Here is a 12993-nt window from a genome sequence, read left to right as displayed (position 1 = left end):
CGTCCCTCCCTCTCTTTTTTTACACAGCAAAGCGCCATTTTGCGGGGGAAAAGTTTTGCCTCCTCAAATGTCACTTTCAAAAGTGAGATGAAACGCGTCCTCCCTCTTCCGTGGCAGTCATCAAGTATTCATGGGAATTCTTGCCACCAGAGTCAAATTCTTTCTCGCACTTCAGGATGCGAACAGAGCCCCCAGGGGCGGGGGTGGGTGGAGGGCGGGATGGGGGATTAGATATCGACGAGTTGATGAATTGTGTGCAGTGGCCATGGACTGGGGGGCAGAGCGGCGCGCGATAGAGACGCCTGAGAGCTCAGTTCCAGCTCCGGCTGGTTAGCGTTGTGTAGAAGGTACACACAGGGGCCCGGCTCGAGTTCAAACAACACAATTAATTAGGCTAATATTAATATTATCAATGCCACATAAAATTCAATTCTCCCAGCCCTAATCACGGCCGGATAGCTTGTAAAAATTATTTTGTTAGGCCCCGGTGCAAACAGTGGGCCTTTTCCAAACATTTGGGGAACTATTTGTTTTTCGCGGCGATTAATAGGAGCGCGGAGGGAGCCGGGAGGGAGTGGGGGAGGGGGAGCCGGGCCAGCCAGGGCCGATAACTGGTGTGGAGACGGGGAGGCACAGGCAGGCACAGCCCGGCCCCAGGGAGTTGCGGGGGTGGGGGATACACCCCCCCACCAGTTAGGGGGTGGCTGTTTGAGCAGGTGGAGGGGATTAGCAACACTGTCAACACTGGAGCGCTGGATAAGACCGTCCGCGCTTTTTCGTTGTCGGCTGGAGCGGCTCTCGCTTTGCACGTTCAGACACAAGGAGACGCCAACGCGGGCAAACAACGGCTGCGTTCAGGGGGCGCGTAGTGCGGTTGAACAGAACGAGTTGTTCTCGTTCCACCTTTTGTGCTCCCCCCCCGCTCCCCTTCCACCTCCTCTGCGGAAGTTGTACCGCTGAAACACAGCGGCGCCGGTTCGAGCTGCTAAATAAATCCTGTTTCTCCGGCCACGTGGCCTTTCCGCTGCCAAAAACCATTGACCGTGTCACTTCTGGTTGTGCCGCCGCTCTTTCCTGCGCGCCGCAGTCTAGTCCTCCCAACATCCCATAAAATCCTCGCTCTCGGGCATCGGTGGCACTCGCTGTAGCCCAACTAGGCCGGCCCTCCCTCTGCCTCCTGGAGCACTGACAATAAAGCATTACAGCAGTCAATCCATGTCAACAACAGCTTTGCTTAATTCCTGCTAAACACGTTTAAACTAAATCTTCACCTAATGATGCATAATGATTTGCTCTTTAGTGGGCCGCCGGCTTGTGTCAATTTCGCTGGTTTGTGTTTTTTTTTTTTTTTTGTCTTTTGTTGTTTGTTTTTTTTACCCTCCGTTGCAAAAAGATGACTCAGGTGGTCTCGGCTACGGCGGTATTGAAGATCTTCTTCCCCCCCTTTGTAAAATTAGTAATTGTGACTTGGCAACCCTGCAGAGAGAGCTGTCTGGGCCTCTCACAAAGGTAAATGCCATTGTTATATTTAAACACAACACGTTTCGGCACTGTTGGATCGTGTAAGGATGGATGACAGCCGCCTGAAATCACACAAAGCCTGCAGCGAGGTGAGGATGCAGGGCATTTATTTAAAAATAAATAAATCACTTCTCTCATATGTCTGATTTTTTTCTCATTTCTAAAATTGCTCTGCTACACTTTCTTGACGTGGGCGCGCGGCCAGGCCCTCTGATGCGATGCAGATGTTGCCCTGGCCTTGACCTCCTGCCCATACGATGCCGGGGCCAACGTGGCACAGGTGCCGCGCCACCTTCAGTCTCGGGTGGCCAGAAGCTGCACTGTGCAGGATGTGACCGGTGCCAACTCTCCTCCTTCACCCGGCCTCTTCACTATAAAGGTCCGCGTACGATGAAGCCGACTCTGCAGATGCTTTGTCTCCTGCACTCGGACTCAGGTCTCCTAACTACGCTGCCTTCCTTTCTTATGTTGTTGCTGCATCCTCCCCCGCACCTTTCCTCCACTTAGAACGCTATTAATTCTGTGCCGTGGCACAGACGTGTTTTCCAGTGCTATTTCCTGGCCCGGTGCCTGTGCCTTGTAGTGATGGGAATTCTGCTTCCTTTTAAAGAGCCAAATCATTTGGCTCGTTTTGCCAAGATGAGCCGGCTCTTTCGACTCCCAAAGGGCCATTTTTTTCTTACAACTTACATTTGCATGTGTACTCATATACTGAAACGATTCAATACATCCTTTCTACTGAAGCAAAGTAGCCATTTGAGTCATATCAATAAAATTGCTGTAGCCAGTTTTCATGGCATTTACATATGGCTGTAAGCCTCTGCAACCAGCCAGTAAATGCTACATACAGCTGCACAATGCAGATAGAAATGTAAATATATGTAAATATTTTGATTATATTAAATTAAGAATGAACAGCTGAGTGGATCTATATCCATATTCCACAGCAGCTCGGCCTTATTGCTGTAAATATAAGAATAAAACATTTCACTGAGGCGCTGGAAGCATAAAATAACTTACTGAAATAAACACATCCACCCATTTTCCACACACACATTTTCACGTGCATTAAACACAATTAGACAAATGTTTGCATATTTATTTTTGTAAAACATATATGTATTCATTTATTTCTTATAATATAATTTTAGTGTTAATGTCTCTCTGACTGATTGTGTGGCTCTCATAATGCTTGCAAAAAACACTTTCATTTTGTTTTAAAAAAAACAAACAAAAAAAAACATATAGCACAATAGATGAATTGATTTCTGAATGCTGTTAGTCTGCTGAGAAAAGCCTGAGTCTGACTTCTGACCTCTATTGTCGTCCTTGCTTGCGACTCTCCAACCTGAAACGGCCACTTTTCCTGAGCAGTCTTGGCAGGGTTTTAAAAATCTTCCACCTGGTGCGAAGCACAGATTCGGCACACTTAGGTTGCTGCTCCTAAAACAGCACAGACAAGCATGATTGAATAATATTACTACATTATAAAAATATGATAGAATATTGCAAATAGTAAAATCACGTTTTGGAGCGGTTACTGTCCTGCTTTTCACTGATCACTGGACCAACGGCTACAGAAACCCACTGAAACATGTATGTTTCTTTATGGAGCGTTGGAATCACCCCTAGTCACTGCATGCATGGGGCACCTGTGACACAGAGATCATCATGTCATACTGTCTTTTGATACTTTACAGAGAAACACGCCTTGCAAACGGGGGTCGGCTCCCATGGTTTGCTTCATAGAACCGGCTCTTTGAACCGGCTCGGTCGCAGCCGACACGTCACTAGTGCCTTGCTCACTCTTGGCTGGGTTTGCCTGGTTGACTGCTCCACAGGAACAGACTGGCACTCTCGCTGAGGGCTCCAGGGTTCACACACACACAGACACACACACACACACACACACACACACACACACAATAAACATGTCTCCGTGTGTGGAGCTGCACTGCTCCCGAAATGTTTGATCTCGATTGCTTTTGCATCATGCGTTGTAAAGTTATTTATCAAGATGCAATCTGACTGTCTCAGACATTTTTTCCTTCTGAATTCACTGGTCATGTGATCGTCGTCATGATTGCAGAAGCCGTGCCATGTATTTCTTCTATGTCATTCTAATGTGATGTGCCTTTTGTCGCCCTAACACGCGTGCACGTCCTGAATCACACGCCAACCGACTGTCAGATTGGCAGATACACAAATGCACACGCTTGCAGAATGAGCAACATATTACAAAAAATAAAAAAATATTTAAAAAATCACAGAGTGGCGGCACAAAGTACAAATTGATTCCGAAGGCTGAGGGGCAAACAAACATCTGTTGGGTTTGTAAGGCCCATGGCACTCCTAACCCACTGATGTTAAAACCAAGTGCTCTCACGCGCCAGAGAAAACAAACGGGGTCTCTCTCTCTCTCTCTCTCTCCTCCACCGGAGATGAAACACACTGCATCACCAAAGCGCGTGCATTTGTCTAATCAAGCTTTTCGCCTGCGGCAACGGCGAATGTAAATGAATATGCCTGTGTGTGCCAGCCGCTATTTCTGTACAGACTGGCTGGCACCCCCCACATATCCCCCTCCCCTCCCCCATCCCCCGTTTGGTTTATTTTGTACTAAGGATGATGATGAAACGGCGTGGTGCACACCAGACAGAAGGGGGCACTAGCGCTCCAGTGTTGCTCTCCTCCCCTGTGGAGCTCCTCTCTTCCTTAGAGCTGCTCACAATGGGGATCTGCCTGAGGGGGGAAATGTTGCTTTTTTAGGTCTGTGAGCCCATATCCCTTAATCCCCGGCCATGATTGACAATCATGATTTAGGGTATATGGTGTCCCATTCTAATCCACGAGCAATGATTTCATTTGCATACCTTCCGTACGTGGCCTCATTTTGAAGGAAACAGCTGCCTTTGTAAGTGATACAGAAAGGGAGAAGGCAGGGAGCTGAACAGAGTAAGTGCAAGATAGAGAATAAGGAGGAGAAAGAGAATGGATGGGGGGAATGTTTGTGGGTATTTTCTTCCTTTTTGCCAGGAGGAGGATGATAGCAGTCTCCAATGCCTAAGCAAACATTCCTCTGTGTATATATAAATAAATGTGTGTGTCTGTGCCTTTCCTCTGCAGCACTTTTTTCCCTGACACACCGTCTCCCTCTCTCCCTCTCTCTCTTTCTCTCATACTCTCTCTCTCATACACACAATTAAACTCTGCCTGGCACAATCAAAAAGGAAATTCAGAAATATAAAGATATATGAAGGCGCGGGAACGCGGAGGAACACACAGCGACGCCGCTCCCTCACACGATGCAAAACTAAATTGCTATTTGCTCATTTTATAACCAAGTCAGGCTTAATTATAATCATGGGAGTTTGGGAGTTACCGTATAATCTCTAGAAGGTATTAAGAATTACCCAGAGCACGCCACAGTGAAAAAGATACAAATACAAATACGTACAATTATTTCCCAGTCATAACACCCAGGGGAGTCTGAATCAAATAATGCTCAGTGTTTGCTGTGCCCACAGAGACCATTCATCCCCGCTTTTATCTACTGAGGAAGTGGAACGCAAGTGAAACGCTGCAGAAAAGGTCAAAAGGGTCACATCTAAAGGTAAAGTTTTACATATATAAATTATAAAGGGAGATTTATATCACCAAACATTTGTACCCTGTCATGGGATATACCCACGAACAAGACGTGTCTAATCTTTACATTTCAAATTAATTCATACGGGAACATACATATATCAGACTTTCAATCCATAATGTTGATTATGTAGTTTGTGGTCATTTTAAATACTCATTTATATTTAAAGTGTTATAAAAATGGCATAATAGGTGTGATCACAACTGATCTTTGCTTTAATTAAGGTTTATGTTTATGTTTATGAGGGGGGTAAAAATCTAAATTTTTGCAGTTGCCAATATTTTCACTTTAAAAAACACTTTTTATAAAAAAACAAAACAAGAGAAATATAATTTTGCTAATAAAAAACTAAATTATGTGATTAAAAAAATGACGTATTCCTGCAAAATATGACAATATAAAAACAAGCAATCAACAGCATATATAATATACATATACATACAATTTAATATAGATATAAACAAATATACTGCAGATGTGGCATACTTTAAATGTCATTACTTGGGAACATTACCAAGAAATAATAACCGTCATGACAGAAACTCACGACAAAACTGCAAAACTTCTTCTGCTGTCAAGGTTCCACTGACAGTAGAAGGAGAGGACAGTCAGAGATCATCTTCTCCTTGAGTGATCTGACACCACCGCCACTAAACAGTGAGTGGAGTGAGTGAGTGAGTGAGTGGAGTGAGTGAGCGAGCGAGCAAGCGAGCCTGGCCAGGTCTCTGTGACAGAGGACTCACCCTTTTGGAACAGTAACAGTCCCATAATCTTCTCTTATCGGCGGCGGCGTGTTTGTTGTGTGGTTAACAGGCCGTCCACTTGATGGACGTGTCTCTCCGTGCCTCCCACCAGGGGGAGGGAGGGGGGAAGTGTCAGTGTGTCACCGTGAACTCCAGGAAGCACTGGAGGAGGTAAAGCAGACTGGGGAAGGCTGGACGGCAGGAGAACGGAAGAAAGTTCCCCCTCTGGTGCACCTGTCCTGACCCCCCCCTCCCCCTCTCCCTCCCCCGCCTCCTCACCCGTGGTGCCAGTGTGGGAGCGCGGCGTGGAATCGCCGGGCTGTGCACGCTCCCCCTCTCCCGTCGTCCCCAACTCCATGGGCCTTCCCTCCCTCTCAGCGCTGTTTACCAGGCCCAGCCTAATTGATTCCCCCTCTTTATCTTTTTACCTCCCTAATTTTGTTATTAAGTGTGCGGCAGAGGCGCCAGAGCTCCTCTTTTTTTTTTTCTCCCCCACTTTGAGAAATTATACTCTTGTACTTGATCCAGCTAACAGGATTTTCTTAAATTACTTTATAAAAGACCATCTTTTAACTTTCTTCTTTCTCTGCCGATCCATTCATTAGCAGGTCTGCCTCCAGGCCTGCTCACATCAATTTCTTGGGTTAAAGTTACAAACTTAGGCAGGCGCGCTCAGTGCTCACGGTGGTTTTTCTTCTTTTTTTTCCCTCCCCCTTCTTCTTCTCCTTCTTCTTTTTCCATGGCCGTGTAGGGGTGGCAGTGGGCGGAATGGGGACGAATTATTAATTTCTGAAGTATTAGAAAAAGGAGAGATTGAATTAAGAGTATTGGTCCTCAGTTATCCAGCACAGCTAGCCTCAGGGACTTTCTGTGGTGGAGGACATTATGCAAATGCTCCTCTCTCTCCTTCCCTCTGTCACACACTATCACCCATTCTCTCTCTGTCTCTCGCTCTCTCTCGCTGCCTCCCTCCCAGTCCCACCCTCTCTCTCTCTCTCTCTCTCTCTCTCTCTCTCTCTCTCCCTCTCTTTCTCTCTCTCGAAGTCAATCTCTGCTCTCCTATAATCTTTCCCTCTCTCTCTGTCTCTGTCTTTTTAATCTCCATCCGTCAGCATAGACAGTGTCAAGAGAGTGTCTCTGTCACTCTCATTCCCCTTCTCATTCATGAAGTGCCGCTCGTCCCAAAAAAAATCCTCCAAAAGGCAAATTAAGGTCAGAGAGGGAAGGCAAGCGCTCTTGATGGAAAGGAAGGTTGCAGAGATGCAGGGAGGCTGGATGGTGTTTGTTTGCTTGTTTTTTTGGAAGAAAAAAAGCCTTCTTCTCACCCTCTATCGCTCCATCAAGCGCAGCTGCTGTTATCTGTGGTTTGGATCAATATGCTAAACCAAGAAATATCAGAGGAATCTTGGAAGGTAACACTTAAGGCAGCGGGCTCGTCACTGTAAACGTTTCTATTGTGTGGTGTCTTATCAGAGAGGAACTTCACTGATTGTACACATCAAAGTCTGTACACTTACAGCTGCATGTGTAAAGGAAAAAAAGGACAATCTTGGATCTCAGGGGAGCTGCGGGAAAGTGACTCGCGCAACTTCAGAGAAAATGTAAAGCGTTGACCTATTAGCAGGAGTCGACCTGCCTCTGATTTCGATGTATTATATCAACTATATTAACTTCCCTGCTCTGCACTGGAATATGAACAAAACGTAATTGTCCAGATGTAAGGAGCAAGCAAAGCAGGTCTGAATTAGATGACTCGAAAGGTCGGTTTTGGCACAAATGCCCAAAAGTATTTTAGACTATTGCAGCAAGTGCATGTAGTTGGGGAGCTTTTCCTTTTATGGGCAACTTTGGTTAAGTAAGGAGTGTGTGTTGGAAGACAACACAGGCACAAGGTTGTTTCAGTCGTAGGGGGCAAATAACCTGCATGGGTTTGTTTTTGTTTTTGTTTTCTTAAAATACAGACATTTTTCTTTCCCTGAAGATAAGAATGTTTTATCATCTTTATATGTATGATGTACTGCTTGAAACTATCTTTTATATCTCTTTCATATCTCGCTCTGCCAGTGGTGGCACAGGTGGACGTAGAGATTACATCCTCTTTAAAGTTAGGAAATGAATGCTTTTAAAGACCCGAGACATTTATTCACCACTCGCATGATGAAATAATTTAGAAATGTTGTATGGAAGATATATACATAAGTCAAGGCAACAAGAATTCAAAAATATTTGAGGCTCTTTATTGACTTTATGGAGGACTTTGATGTTGTCTGATGACTTGTATAATTTTTGAATCCCTCCAGCCATGTACTACTGTATCTAGAGATGGTTACCTCCCAAATTCCAAAAGAGAAGCTATGTTCTTGAATGTTGTATTTGTTATTGTCAGGTTATTTTTTTCTGTTATTGCTTTTCTTTCTATTTTGTTTTCTATATTTGTAAAACCAGGTCATACTGAACTGCTTCGTAAGTACGAGTATAATAGAAAATTATATCACTTTGAAAAACAAACCCATAAGAAAATGTTTAGGGGAAAAAATAAATGTTGTATGGGGTACAATGTATTTGTTATGCAAGAAGCAGATTGCTAAGGATGTGCTTAAGTAGGCTGTCTGATGAGGTCGAGGACTGAAAACATTCTAGCAGCGGTAAGAATCGGGGGGGGGGGAAAGAGGGGCAGCAGGGATGCTGAGAGGAGGACGGAAGGGGACGTCGAAGAGGAGGAGAGGGAGGAGGAGGAGGAGGAGGGAGCCAGGCATGGTGTCAGTAGCGCGGCCAGTAATCTTACAGCAGGAGGCACCGGCAGCATCCTGCTACTGGCGGCATCAGAGCGGCAGAGAGCAAAGACGGGGCTGATGTTAGCAAACATTAGCCGTGTGCGCAGGACGCTGCTGCTGCTGCTGCGCTGCTGCCTCTGACACTCTCATTGCATATTCAGAGACAGATGTTGGCGAGGACGAGGGCGGGTGGCGGGATGAAAGTCCCCGCGATGGCAGCGCCGCTCTCGGAGGAGCAGGTAATTGGCCCCTCGATGGTGGCGGCGACAGAGAGAGTGACTCACACACACACACACACACACACACACACACACACACACACACACACACTCCCCTTTTCCTCCCGCTCGTCTGCCCCTGCCTCTCCCCTCCCCCTCCCCGATCTGATAAAGGTAAACGTGTAGCAAATTTGTCATTTGATGAGGGAGGATTTCCACAAACAGAGCTGACATGATGAGCCTGTGATCTGCCTGTATGAGAGTCAGCAGGGGCCCAGGCAGGCAGAGATCTCAATCCTCCCCTGCCTCCCTCAAAGCCAACCCCTCGCTCTGCTCTGCTCTGCTCTGCACCTCCTCACACACTGTCTCTCTCTCCCTCTCTCAAACCCACACACACACACACACACACACACACACACACACACACACTTGGCTGTGCTCACATGGAGCCTCAGTCTCAGTAATTGCCGCCTGCCATCCATATCTTTCCACTTCTGTGTCTCTGACTCCCTCGCTCCGCTGCCGTCTATCTCCCCTCCTCAGAGACGTCCTTCCTCTCCACTTTCCTCCCTTTCCTTCTTTTCTCCGTCAAATAAAAAGGGGGCCGGCCCGGCCCTCGCCTCGGCATCACACTCAATTTCTGACTCTTTTACTTATCTCCGGACTCCATGCCTGCCGACTGCTCAATTATCCACACTCACCTAGCTCTTCCTCTTCATTTTCTCACACGTGCAAAAAAAAAAAATCTTTATATATATATATTTTTTTTTTCTTCTCCTTTGCTGTATTCGCTATTTAAAAGAGGGTTAGCGGTCAAGAGCTCAGTCAGAAACATGAGCCCGAGTGATAAAGTTGCAACACATTCTGATAACAGGCCACACTGGAACGATACAGGGAATTATAAATGGGATTTTTTTTTTTTTGAATGGGGGAGGGGGAGGTGCATCATATGTAAGTTCAATAAATGGCCCATCCAGGTGACCTCCATTACTGCGATCACTCTCACTACACTGACCCCTCCACAGAGATTATAAACAGACTCGTTTTCAAAGCCATCACGAGACTCGCCTCTTACTGTAAAAACACATCTTCTCCATCCTGCCACACCTGATTGCTCTGCACTCCTACAACCCTCTCCTTGAAGTCCTTTTTTTCCCCTCTCCCTCCATCTGATCTCGGACAGAGTCACTGGGTTTGAGCCATTCTACTCAACGGTAATGGTGCTGCCTCTGCCCAGTCCCATGACTCTAATCCTGGGACTCGGGACCCAAGCTACTGCACTCCTCCATGCTGCCTGTTTCAATGCCCCTCTGTCTCTCTCCAAAGTGCCTGTGCAGAAGTTAACCCTTAAGCACAATTTCTGATTGTTAAGCATGAAATTGTGGAAAAGGGCTTACGGCGACAAACAAGACGTGGAGGGCAGCAGAAGCTCCTTTCAAAGGTTCGGTCTCAGTCGTCCCATATCTCCCATCTGTATGTGGACCTGACTTGAGTCTGGTATGGGTTTCCAGAAAACAGCATATTTAGCCCTCTGTTGACAGCCTTCTACAAAAAAAGCTTGTTTTTAGCCTCCTGCTGAGTGATGCTTTATTGGACCTTCCAAATGTTTGGATGACAGCAAAACCTGTGGCAATGGTGCAATAAATACCTGCCAAGGAGTTTTATCTCTAACCCAGGAGAGAGATCACTGATGGACCAAGAACCCACATCGTCAGGACAGAGACGAGTTGTTGCACTCTAACGCTAAATTAAACCACAACTATTTCACAGCCACAATAATGGCAGTCAGCCGAGTTGGTAACAACACAGGAAACACACAGCTCTAACTAAACCTGGGACTGTTCCTTCACAACATCTAAATGGAATTTTAGTGTCATTATAAGGCCAGAGTTTTAGAATAATCATCAGTATCATTCAACTGGCAGCACAAAAATATTTAGTTTATTAAAAAAAACAAAAAACGACTGCAGACACAGAACACTAATTGCTATTTTAGGTCAATAATTGGTCACACGATAAAGAAGATCAAATAATGTGCCTTCATTTAGAACCGATTAAGTTTTTATTGAACACTGCTGCTCATTTTTAACCCTCATTGTACGCATTTGAATTCATCGGTTTGATTTACGCAGATAAATGGGGTTAAATTAATGTAAACGATGCCGAGGAGGACAGTGAAATCATAACGACATCGATCAGCAGGTGCTTGGTATTGTGAAGTCAGGACCAGTGTGGGTCATCATCCCACAGTCTATATACTAATCAGTTTGTATCATTACAAAGTTGGCAGGTTAAAATCAGCGGACTCAGTGATTTATTGGCCCTGCTCTCAGGTGCAAAGGTCCTGTGGAAGAGGGCACAGCACCCGGTAACATCATTAGGTTAAAAATAAAAAAAAATAAATAAAAAAAGTTGGAGGTGGGGAGCTGCCTGGGAGAGGTCTTCTGTGGTGGGGGAGTACAGGGGGGAGAGGGGAGGAAAAGAAGGAGGGAGGAGGGAGGAGGAGAGCTGAACTTTGTTAATGGAGTGTTTCTCCGCGCAAGTCACTCAGCTTTGAAAGCCAAGCCCCCCGGGTGAGGACTCTGAAGCACAGGAATCAGACATGCACAATCAGTTCCACTCCTTAAATCTCCCCCAGAATCGTATCTTTTTGAGCAGCCTTTCCCTTAATTTATTTCTCTATCAGTTAGTGGGTTGTGATCTGGCGAAGTGCTCCGGGAACAGGAGGCAAGGCTGAATGGTGAAACGGAGAAGGTTTCCTCTCGCTCCCTTCCTTCTCTGCTCCCTCGCCGATTTACACACACACACACACACACACACACACACACACACACACACACACACACACACACACACACACACCCTATCTCTCCCCCTGTGCCCTTGCCATCCATTTAGGCTGCGCCTCTGACTAATTTGCCCATCACGCTTGCTGTCTGGTCCTTTACGGTTGAAGATGTTTTGACGTGTCTCTCTCGGCTCGCTCCCTCCACTGGCACTGTCTCCACTATGATTAAGAATACTCTGATAATAAGCAAATGCCAAGAGTCACCGAACGGCTGAGGGATCCGGAGAGCTTCACGGACTATGAGAGCGTGTTCCTCTGCATCAGTGGGGGGGGGACAAAAAAATAAAAAAAATAAAAAAATAAAACTGTTTGGAGCGAGCAGTGCATGCGCAGCATTTTCACTCAAAGGGAATGTAATCCAAGCGGCAGAAAGAAGCCGGGCTTATAGGGGGCACATTCTTTATGGCGGAGATGAAAGAGGCGCACACTCATGACGCACATATATATCTCCAATTTCACATTGAGACCGTTGACAAACGGAGCCACGCGCTATCTCCCATTAATTACAGCCCTTTCTTAAAGGTCCCAGTTCGTGTAAAATTTACTCTCGCAAGGTTCCAGCACAGCCGTGTGTGTCTCCAGCCTGCCGGTGAACTCCACGGAAATGAGGAAAGCCCATCCTTTACACTTCTTTGCTTGCTGCACTTAATGTAAAGTGTGTGCTGAGGCATGCTCGAAGTCAACTCTTTATGATGTCACATAGGGCACTAATCCCTTGGCTAGCGAGGCCACTATGTCCTTGCTACGCTTCCAAACATCTAGGAGATAAAACAAAGCATCAGCTTTTGCTGGAAGTTAAAACCAAGCAATTTTTGCGGGAGGCTGCAAACAGAGGGCTAAATATCCTTTTGTTGTCTAGAGACCAATAGAGGCTTTTAGATATTAAATCACACCACTCTGCTCGGCTGTAGCTTTAAAATATGAACATCTGAAAATGGAATGAAAATACAAACCAGGATGAGAGCAGATGTGTCACATGACTTGCCACCGCCGCCCGCCATTCAGTCGCTCACACCAGAGGTCGCCCTGTTGTTGACTCCTCCCACAGTCCTCTAGGAGACAGAGAGAGAGAGGGCGTGTCACTGCGAGGAAGAATGTACCAGGCCACCACGACGGACCCCCAAGCCTCCGCCCACCAGACTCACCAAGTGATTAGTTGGGGATTAAAATATTTGCTGGGCAAATATCTTGCTTGCTTGTCTGACCCAACATCACAGTTCAAAGACACGGGCTTAACCAA

This window comes from Nelusetta ayraudi, unplaced genomic scaffold (genome assembly GCF_046127955.1).
Source record: "Nelusetta ayraudi isolate G7.1 ecotype Tasmania unplaced genomic scaffold, CSIRO-AGI_Nayr_v1 ptg000007l, whole genome shotgun sequence".
Lineage (NCBI taxonomy): Eukaryota > Metazoa > Chordata > Actinopteri > Tetraodontiformes > Monacanthidae > Nelusetta > Nelusetta ayraudi.
Note: the sequence above shows the minus strand (reverse complement) of the source record.